General features: G+C 43.4%; 1 protein-coding gene across 2 annotated transcripts in view; it reads left to right on the plus strand.

The window, feature by feature from the left end:
• The window catches only part of tbl1xr1a (TBL1X/Y related 1a), a 73,065-nt gene that overhangs the window by 45,359 nt on the left and 16,043 nt on the right, over positions 1-11,663 (plus strand). The window lies entirely within an intron of this gene.

Below are 11,663 nucleotides of genomic sequence, written 5' to 3' on the forward strand. Positions count from 1 at the left end.
AGTGGAAGAAGACAGGAGAGGAGAGGAGTGCATAGGAGCTAGCGCTGGCTTTGAGAGTTCAGGCAGTTGGACAGGAGAGGGCTGGCCTGTCTGAGGAGATCGGAGTGCCACAGATAAAAATGAATTCATTATTGATCAGCCTTGCCCTTCACCTCCCCAAGCACAGGAAGTGAGGAGTGTTGCTCATCATTTGTCCACTCTCTATGGTGGCCTGATATATTTATATATATGTATATTAGGGATGGCACAAACCGCACCGAAAACCGAAACCGTACAATTCACACACATACCGAACCGAACCGTGCAATCCATCGCAAACCGCAATTCATGTACTGCCCAGAAAAATATGTAAAACATATTCTAGACAGATCTAGAACAGATTCTAGGAGTATCTTATCCAGTCTCTCTGATTAAAACATTAGCGTATAAGACCAAATCAGAGGATGACACAATTAAAATCACACCATTTTCACATTATAAGCCTATACAAACCATATGTAGGATATTTAGTGATAAGTCCGATTCTATTAGCCAGTGCACCATTTATCATGAACTAAAAAAAAAGAACCGTAGAGAACCGAAAACCGTGACCTTGACACCGTGATATGAACCGAACCGTGAATTTTGTGAACTGTACCACCCCTAATGTATATATACCCGGCGGTTTGTGGAAGTGCCTTTTTGAAATATTGTAAAAACAGCACCCTGTGGTGATTTTAATATTGCTTAGATTTGTGTGGGTTTATGTTTATGTAGCACTTGCATAGTACAATGAATGGCACGGCGAGATTAAACTGTCTTTTTCTCGATTCAACTTTCAACAACACACTGCTGAAAATCACAACTACCTTTTGGTTTCACTTCCTCGCTATATTCGGTGTGTGAGACCCTAGGTGATTGCACTGTAGGTGCACTCCAGGACACAATCCTCCACACGTTTCTTTGATCAAGAAAGGCTGTTGTTGCATGGCGAATCCTTCTGAGATAAGAACAGAACAACAGGGGCTCCCTGCATTGGGTGGATGTATAAGAGAGTTGAATAAAAATCCTTTATTATATATACAGTGCCCTCCATAATTATTGGCACCCCTGGTTGAGATGTGTTTTTTAGCTTCCATTTATTTATTTATTTTTCTAAATAATATGGGACCTTAATGGAAAAAAAGAGAAAAATCCAACCTTCAATACAAGTGCATTTATTCAGTGGGGAAAAAATCCCACATAAAGAAATAATTATTTGACATCAAATAATGTGTGTCACAATTATTAGCACCCCTGGTGTTAATATTTTGTACAACCCCCTTTTGCCAACAAAACAGCACCTATTCTTCTCCTATAATGTTTCACAAGATGGGAAAAGACAGAAAGAGGGATCTTCAGCCATTCCTCTTTGCAGAATCTCTCTAAATCATCCAGAGACCTGGGTCCTCTCCTCTGTACTCTCCTCCTCAGCTCACCCCACAGGTTCTCAATGGGGTTGAGGTCTGGGGACTGAGATGGCCATGGGAGGAGCTTGATTTTGTGTCTGGTGAACCATTTCTGTGTAGATTTGGCCATATGCTTAGGGTCATTGTCTTGCTGAAAGACCCAGTGACGACCCATCTTCAGCTTCCGGGCAGAGGGCAACAGATTTTAATTTTAAATGTCCTGGTATTTCAAAACATTCATGATGCCATGCAACCCTAACAAGGTTCCCAGGGCCTTTGGAAGCGAAACAGCCCCACAGCATCACTGACCCACCCCCATACTTCACAGTGGGTATGAGGTGCTTTTCAGCATGCGCATCTTTCGTGGCACGCCAGACCCACTTAGAGTGTTTGTTGCCAAAAAGCTCAATCTTGGTCTCATCTGACCAAAGCACACGGTCCCAGTTGAAGCCCCAATACCGCTTGGCGAACTCCAGACGTTTGCGTTTATGATTGTGAGTGAGGAAAGGTTTTCTCAGTGCATGCCTCCCAAACAGCTTGTTGGCGTGTAGACAACGCCTGATGGTTGATTTGGAGACTTTGTGACCCCAGGATGCTACCATTTGTTGTAATTCTGTAACAGTGAGCTTTGGAGATCTTTTGATTTCTCTTACCATCCTCCTCACTGTGGGTGGTGGCAAAATAAACTTGGGTCCTCGTCCAGGCTTGTTTACCACTGTTCCAGTTGTTTTGAACTTCTTAATTATTCCTCTCACAGTGGATATGGGCAGCTGCAGTTGAGTGGCAATCGACTTGTAGACTCTGCCTGACCTGTGAAGGTCGACGCACATCTGCCTCACTTGTATGCTGTGTTCCTTTGTCTTTCCCATGTTTAAGAGTGGATAAGAGAAATGGCCTCTGTGTCTCGTCATATTTATACCCCAGGGAAACAGGAAGTGATGAATTACTAATTAAATGTTCCTACATACTCTGGTAAACTTTTAAACTACTGTAGAAATGACAGAAATGCTTCAATTATATTTATTTCCTGGGAATTGTTAAGGGTGCCAATAATTGTGGAACAGGTAATTTAATGAAAAATAATTATTTTTTAGTCAGTGATTTTTTTATTTTCTTACAATTCATTTGAGTTGAAGGCTAAATTTTCCTACAATTTTCAGTGTGACAGTATTCTTCTGCAATAAACACTGAATTTATTTTAAGGCTTTTAACACATCTCAACCAGGGGTGCCAATAATTATGGAGGGCACTGTATAGGCAGTGCTATGAGATTAGCCTCCCTTCAAAGCGCACATAACAAAGTGCAACAGTATAAATTATGTACTAATAGAATACTTAAAAACTAACGCACTATGCTATGAAGAACACAAATACAAACTCAAGCATGCAGACAGACAGACAACACACAATACAGACAACAAGTGAAGTGATGAATAGTAACCACCCTGTTAGGGTCACAGACGTGGTATTTCCTGTTTGAACAGGAAGTCGGCGGCTGCTTTTGTTACCGTTAACATTTTCAGAGCTCTGATTAGCCAACTGGATAGGTGACTATTTGAATGGTGTATCTGGCCCTCGCACCATGGGTGGTGTTTTTGCGTGGGTGGTTTGCATAGGCCAAGTATAGTATGCCAAGGATGGGAGAGGGACACTTGTTAAGTGAAATTAATGTGGATATGGTTGTTTCCATTTTTATTTGTGGTTTTTCCAAAAGAATGCTAGTGGTTATTTATTATGCAAGTTATAGATATTTCCCCCCTTTTACATGGTGTGTGAATGTTCATTTTTAATCTGAATTTATGTCTTCCTGTCAGCAATGCCTTTTCAAAAAGGAGCCCCAGAAGTAGGCAGACTGAGATGGGTTAAATTGAAAAATATTCCAAAGACCTTTATATGAATCATCTTCATCTTTTTCATTTTGGACATCGATGATTCTTTTTATGTGTTATCGTTGTAGTGTATTTGCGGTTCCTGCATAGTTTTGTCTTCTGTCTTTCTGTCCTTCATAACTGATGTGAGATTCTTGTGCTGAGTGTTCAAGGCCGAGATACTGTCATGAACAGCCATACATATGAATAAATTATGAATAAAAGTCTTCTTTGCTCTGTCTGCTCAAGGCTGCCAATGACATTGCCATGACCTCCATTTTGAGTGTGGAGAGGAAATGAGATGTTCGGGGTGGGGGATATCCCACAGTGTTGCCAGATGTTCTGCTCTCCAGTGTACATTGGCATTGTCAGCGCAAGGCTAGCTTTCCAGCTGTCTTGAGGACATTTAATGGGATACATTTTAAGATTTATAGTTGTATGTAACATCAGCATACAGTAGCTCTGTGTTCAAGTTTGCTTAGCTTATTAGTATAGCACCAAATTGGCAGTGTTGGGAAAGTTCATTTTCTACGTGAACTAGCTCTAGTTCAAGTTCACAGCTCTCAGAATGAACCAGTTCGTTCACAGTTCACAAAATAAATGAACTAGTTCATTTCAGTTCCCCCCCCCCCCAAAAAAAAAAAAATAATTAAAAAAAATTCATTGACAAAGCCCATATAAATGCTCCACAGATAGCCATTAGCCTATTTAATGGGTTAATAAGTGTTAATAATGACATTCCTGGATATTACCGTACTGTATTTTAGTTGTGCATTAGAGCAGCGGTTTATTAGTAGTAGTAGTAATAGAGAGTATAGTGTTTTCTGCAGTATTGGGTAAGTTCATTTTCTACTATAGTTCATAGTTCAGTTCACAGCTCACCCCTCATGTTGAAAAAAGTGTAGGCCAAATTGACAAAGCCCATATTTAATTAGTTTTAACAATGAGATTGTTAGATATTAGTCTACTGTATTTTAGTTTGGTGTGGTTTATCAGAGTGGTTTATCATTAGTAGGCCTAGATAGTAGTCCTTTACAGTGTTTGTTGTTTAGACACTGTGTGTGCTGAGCGATTTCACTTCTTTTCGGTTACTGTATGGACTGGACTTAAAACGGGTGCGTGGATTCTGTAATGTTTTCCTGCACTGTTGTTTTCTGTCTCATGCGCAAAATTTGCCATCCTGCAACATGCCACCAGACAGCTTTCTCTTGTTGTTGGTGCTGCGCGCGGTGCATTTTAACTTAAAGTGAAGCGAGAGCACTCCATTCTTACGCCTATTCCAAACGCCCAGAAGACGGTCGCTAGAAGCGTTAATCTAAAAAGTCACCGGGAAGTCCGAAAACATGCACACTGCTGGCTGGTTGCTGGCCGCTCTGATTTTAAGTAGAGCTATGCCTGCTGTTTGCTTGGTCCCGCCTCTTTGCACGAGACGAAAGACAGTCTGAGAGAATGGTGTCAGACGCTGTCAGAGAGAATGGATAAGACGTAATACTAGACTCTCTGACACTGTGTTTAGTCACGGTTTCTGCAGGAATATTAATGAAATCTGGTAACTACGGAATGAACAGAATGAGCTAATGAACGTGTCGTTCATGGGCTCCAGAATGAATGCGTTCATAGTTCATTCATCATCTTGTAAATATCAGTTCACGTTCGCTCAAAATATGAACTCGTTCATGAACTTTCGTTCATTGAACGCGTTTGGGTACAGCACTGCAAATTGGTGCATATAATAGACTAAATGTGAGAAAAGCACTTGTTGGAATATTTGCCTTTATTGCTATACATCGCGGGTGTGAATTGTGGCTAGAGTAGTAAATAAAGAACATAATCGCCCTCCTATGGACCTTGAGGTACGGCACAGTAAACTAACAGTTACGGCTAATGGTTATGGTGCTTATAATTCCACGCTTATCATGATTCCATAAGAACCTAATGAAATATCTTTCAAAAGCGATGCCATTAAGTGAAAACCAAAGCAGGCGAACAAAAGTCCCCTTGACACAGTTCATGTACAGTAGAATAGAATGGTCACTCTTTCAGAGCAGCTGGTAGCTCAGGGATGGGAAACCTTTTTCATTCAAGGGGCTTCTTCAAATTTTATAAAGTCCTCCAAGGGCTGTACTATGAACACAAACCAGAACTTCCCCCTGCACTATATGGCCTATATTGAAGGCGGCCACCTTTTGAACAGACCCCACTTTCACTAGGTCCCCTGAAAATATAACTTAATTGTATCTGAAATGTAACTTTAGAAAATGAAACTGCATAACATTGAAATTATGTCTGGGGACAGATAAGACCGCCTCAAGGGCCGTAAACAGTCCTCGAGACCTAGATTCACCACCCAGGGGTGCGTTTCTCGAAAGTGTAGTTATTAGCCAGTTAGCAACTTGGGTCGTTGTCAATGGGATAATGCTCTGAAAACAACAAAGTAGCTAATGTAGTTAGCAACTACGAGAAACGCACCCTAGCACAGAACATTACACAGGGCTCCCGTAGCCAACCAGTCCCCTCTGCTCAGAGAGCAACATGGCCCTGCCTGAGTAGCAGTGACCTGTGTCAAGGCAGCGGGACACTCGGGGAGCAACACAAAAGCCATCAAGCAGCCGACTGAACCCATTCAGGGCCCTGCCACGCAACAACCCCCCACACCAACCCCCCTAACCAACCCCGTCCAAACACATTCAGACAGGGCCTCTGCCACTACACTTCACTCTCCTCCCCTCCCTACACCCTCCCTCCCCCATGCCACACCACCACACTAAAACACCGCTCACCCCCCTAATCAACCCCGGTCCGAACACATACAGACAGTGCCTCTGTCACTTCACTCCCCTCCCCTCCCCCACCCTCCCCCACACCACACCACCACACTCCACCACCCCCCTAATCAACCCCGTCCGAACACATTCAGGCAGGGCCTCTGCCACTTCACTACACTCCCCTCCCCCACACCACACCACACCACCACACGCCAACACCCCCCTCCCCTCTCCATCCTGCCCTCAAATAAACGGTGACGGATCTCCGATGCCTAACTAGGTCAAGCAGGGTGACCACGCTAATCTGAGTGCCCGCGCCCGTTGCCTCTGCCTCGGCCCGCTGGTTGTGTGTTGCATCACAGGCAGTTTACTGTCACGTCAGTTTAATCCACTGTGACAGTGTCTGCCAGCGCAGGGGCGCCGTAATAGGCACGTCGCATTGTCTCCCCGTTGGATTGATCAGGGAGGCTTTGCCTTTGAACTTCCGTCTAATTGTGTGTCTGGCGTGTGGAGGATGTTTGGACCAAGTGCTGCTGATGGTGGTGGTTAGAGTGAGGTGTTTGGGCGGGATGGGGGTTATCTCCGTTCTTTTCCCCCAGTTGAAGAAAAAAAACTGCAAGACGTGCAGAACAACAAATAATGATCTGGCCATTCCAGAACAAAAGCATTAATGGTTTCACCATACGAGGGCTTGCATAATTGGATAAGAACTGGTAGACCTGCATTGGTTTCATAATAATAACACACAAGGGAAACAAATGGGTGTTCTTGTATCACAAATATGACCTACAAATATGGGACATGGCAGTTTTAGGGCCGTGCTCAAAAGATGAATGTTACAATTATTTTTTATGGGTTGCATTGTTGGATTCCAACATGCAGGTAGTGACGTCACCCACACCTCAACTCAATTTCGGTTAGGGCAGCCTAAATTGTTTGTCTTCATCCAGCCACACCGTTAAAAAAACTATTTTTAGCATTACTTCATAAAATTGTTTCATAATTGCTCAGATTACAACCAACATTCTTCCCTCCAGTAAGATGAAGAGAGCGCAACAAAGAACAATGGCCTCTTCCCCAGTCAGTGTAGTAATGGCGTTCTATTTCGGTCTGGCCAGGAAAGAAATGGCAATTGTGATGACAGTGGAACATACCGTACAATTGTAGTGCACTAAACAAAACGGCCTTTCTGCTCGCTCTAACAGTCTGCATTTGTGAGCTCAAGTGCTAAGTGTCAGTGCTTTTTTTATTGCAGATGAGCAGACCAGCACGTGAGCCCTTATCCATGATCAAGGAATGACATTTGCTCCAGAGGTGTGAATTAAAAAAAAAAAAAATCTGAACATGGCGGGTGCCTGTGGAGCTTGTAATGGGCAAGAGTTTACATGATTTCAAGAGTCTTTGTTCTGTACATTAAAATCGAATACAGCCAAAGAGAGCACTTACGCAAGGTTGCTGTAGTATTGCTTTGCTTTATTCGCTCTTGGCTTGATATACGTTTTTCAGATGACATCATGTTCTTCCAGTAGGTTGTCATGTTCTTCCATTCTTCCGTTGCTCTGGTAGCTTTGGTCTATTTCTGTCTGGATGTTACAGTGAGGCTGCCATTACATAGCTAGTTAACTGGCTTGTTGAATGACTGGCAATATTGGCAGACCGATATGGTAGGCTTGGTAGACCTGTAGACTGACCAGCAACATAGCCACAGACATCGGCTGAAGATCAATATTTGTCCTGCTACATAAACCTACTCTAATAGGCAACCATGTCTCCCTCCGACTCCGGTAGTAATGGTTGCAGTGTTGAGCCAGTCGGTTGCTGATAGCAGGTAAAATAGGTCAGAGTGATTCAAAGTAAGTCTGTTTCTGTTTTATAAGCACTCGTTTGAGTTTTTTAGGGCCATCAGTCGAATTGGACGCATTTTCTGGATCAAGCTCATGGCTGATTAGGGAGGTGCCTGAGAAGCTAGCTGCCATGCTGCCAAGGAAACATATTCAACGGAGAAAAGCCAAGTTATGATAAATGTCTTGAGAAAGTGTGAGTTTGGGAGTGTGTTTGTGATCGCCTGAACTGCTGAATGGGTATGTGTGTGCAATGCATAACACTAAGCGCTACTTGCTTGGTTATCTGTTCGTTTCCTCTCGGCCAGTGCCTGTGTTTTTGTTGACGGAAGAAAAACATTTCTGGAATGCAAATAAAAGAGTGGCTTTTTCGTTGGCATGTTTTTGTCGATCAGCAGATAAGGACCAAGAAAAAAAATACTGTGTGTGTAATTGTAAGCGGAAGGAAATGCGATTTGTGTGAGTAACAAAGGCATGTCATTGTATTTATGTGCTACATTTTTACACTTGCAATGGGGAATAGTTTTGATTGCACAGAACAGATTTGTATGTCAATCAACTTTGTGAGCAAGGTCACTACTATTGATTTGAACCAATAAAACACAATTGTTAATTGCCACTCTAATCTTTAATGCATCCTATAAAGGGCACAAGAAAAAAGCTTTCTTGTTTCATTGCGTATGGACGGCTCCCCTATGCATTTCAGGCTAGTCATTTATTTGCATCAAAAATGGTTATAAGTTGTGGTCTGCTTTATTTCAGCCCTATGCTCATGCCATATGAGCCATGTCATTTGTACTGTAGGACACAACAGTTGAAAAACTCCTTTTAGTCCACCACTTTCCCCCAGCATGCTTTAGTTAACACCTCCCATTCTCACCAGCACAGAACAAAATCTTTGTCTTTTCAGGGGACCTAGTAATCCCTGAAGTTGTATTTCTATTTGCACATTTCCTTTCCAATTATGATGGTCACACGGCGGGAGGCACTGTCCACTGTCCACAAAGGTTTTCATTTTTTGCTTCGGTCCTATAGCTTTGCAGTTTTGGCCATTGTTAGTGCTTCACTAACACCTTAACTCTGATGAGACCATAGCATCAGCAGCAGCAGCAGCAACAGTACCAGCAGAAGCAGCAAAAGGCCCGGTCGACAAATTGCCTTGTTTGTGTATAACGCAGGTACGATTAACAGTGAGCCTGTGTCTCTGTGGGAGTGCTATTAATCACGCATGCTAGCACAAAAGGGCTAGCTCCTTCATAACTGACATATTTGCCCTGCCTCTCTCTCCACTACTACGCTACACTGCACTACGCTGCCGTAGCAAGAGCAAGGGAAATTCCCCTCCTCCACCCAATCCCCTTTTGCTGCCTGCCTGTGCTCCCTGCCTGCCTGCCTGCCTGCCTGCCTGCCTGTGACTTTCAGATACGTGGAATTCCCTCCGTCTCTCGCTCACTGCTGTAGTCGCAACATGAATTGCAAACTCTGGCGAGAGGTGGGAGGAGGAGGAGGAGGAGGCATCGTTGCGAAGAGCAGAGCAGAGCAGCCGTCCTTGCATCAATGGCCCGTTGTTCAATAATATAGATGTGCACTTTGCACTGTAGCAGGGATTTAATTCGGCAGTGCCTGGAGATGAGGGGAATTGATCCCAGGCTAGGTTTGGGCGTGGGGGGGGGTGGTAGGGGGAGAGAGATACAGCTTCTCTGGGTTTTTATCAGCTCTCATCCCCCCACTCGCACATACTGTATGTGCATAATCACGCGTACGTACATACAGTACACGCACAGACACACACACACATTACAGGCTGCCTTATTTTGTACTGTCCGCTCTAGTGCCACAAGCTTGGATTTGACAGGTATCAGTACCTGTGTTTTGCTAGTTTGGATCAACATGACTTCTATATCCTGAAGCCAAGAAGTAGACAGATTAATGCGATCACAATAAATGCTATTCATTCTGTTATGCCATTAACTATGTAACAGCGCCATGGCATTATGCCATTAACTATGTAACAGCGTTTTGATTTATTTGATGTCGCGCTGCCAATTGCATTGCCAACTTTGTTAAGCCTGTGTGGATATTTCCACGGGCAAACCTTGCTCACATCACGCGATTATTGTACCATAGGCTAGCTACTTTGTTGTTGCTATTGATTTTTGTTTTCTCAAGGAAACTTTTGAATGGAAGTCAAGGACTCTCCGTTGCCAGAAATCATCTGTGATAGTCTTCGTCTCAGGTGATGCACTCTGGTTGAAGACTTCCATAAGGCCTGTCTTATCCTCTCTCACTACAGGCTATACGTTCTTGGGCATTAGGGAAGATTGAGGGTGTTCTGAGACCTTTTCTATTCAGAAACCTTGCTAGTATGAGCTAAGTAAACACTTGCTTGAGATGTAGAGGTTTCTTTTTAAGCTGTTGCTAGGTTACACACAACAGTTTTTTTTGTGGGGATTTAAAATTCAGCTTGCCGTGGCACGTGAAGTACAAAAAAATTATGAAAAAAGATGCTTTCTGAAATATGGCACAGGGCAGAAAAAGCAGCAATGGGCAAGGTTGCAATGTTGCAGGTGTGTTGCAATGGGCAAACTGGACAACTGCATTGTTCCCCAAGAAAACAATGGAATTCCAAAGGCGCAGACATGAAATGGCTCCAAGAAAGCCGGTGCAGCTTGAGCTTTGCAGTACACAAGATTTGCATGATGACTGCGGATTCTTGAGTTGGATCTAGCTTTTATCAGACCCAATAAAATTACCAGCAGCATGTTGTTGTAATGTTGAGGAGGTGTTCCCGGACTTTGTAGTTGGAAGCAAACCGTTGCGGCTATTCGATATTGTGACTTTGTAAGACAAAATCAAGGGCCTACTTAGTTCTTGTTATGCTTATGTGAATCATAAAGGCCTTATTGGCGACGAACAAGACGTTTATGAATGCACTAAGAAATGATTGGTGTGTGTGTGTGTGTGTGTGTGTGTGTGTGTGTGTGTGTGTGTGTGTGTGTGTGTGTGTGTGTGTGTGTGTGTGTGTGTGTGTGTGTGTGTGTGTGTGTGTGTGTGTGTGTGTGTGTGTGTGTGTGTGTGCGTGCGCGTGCGCGTGCGTGCGAGAGAGAGACAGAGGGAGAGTGCTGAAGAGGGAAAGACACACACACACACACACACACACACACACACACACACACACACACACACACACACACACACACACACACACACACATACACACACACACACACACACACGTCAATAACACACATATACCCTCACACCACACATTATTGACTTTGCTTAACACGTCTTAGTAGCAACTTGTGCAGACAGTTGGGTAGGGGTGTAAATCACAGCCTCCATGACGATGTGATTCAAAATGGCTTTCTTAAGACAGTGATTCGATTATTTCCGATTCGATTATTTGCTCTACGATACGATTTGATTTGATTTTTTTTTCATTACTTTTCCACTTCTATTATGTTATGGAGCTAGGGCATTGGGCAGGGTTCAACAATTCGATTATTTTTGATACTTAAGAATGCTCCACGATACGATTCGATTCTATTGTTGGCCGTTGGACTGACGCATCGATACATATCGATTATTATTTAAACCCCTACAGTCGGGCATCTATTAGTGGCTACCATGTGAACCCTAATGTGAAGTGTAACCGGCTATACCTCCATCGTTGCGATTTATGATTTATGCTAGCTTGCGATGGTGTTTCAGGAGCAATGTATGATGTGCTCACGGAGGTCACCTAAGCTCTCGATTCAG

The sequence above is a fragment of the Engraulis encrasicolus genome, chromosome 6 (genome assembly GCF_034702125.1).
Source record: "Engraulis encrasicolus isolate BLACKSEA-1 chromosome 6, IST_EnEncr_1.0, whole genome shotgun sequence".
Classification (NCBI taxonomy): Eukaryota; Metazoa; Chordata; class Actinopteri; order Clupeiformes; family Engraulidae; genus Engraulis; species Engraulis encrasicolus.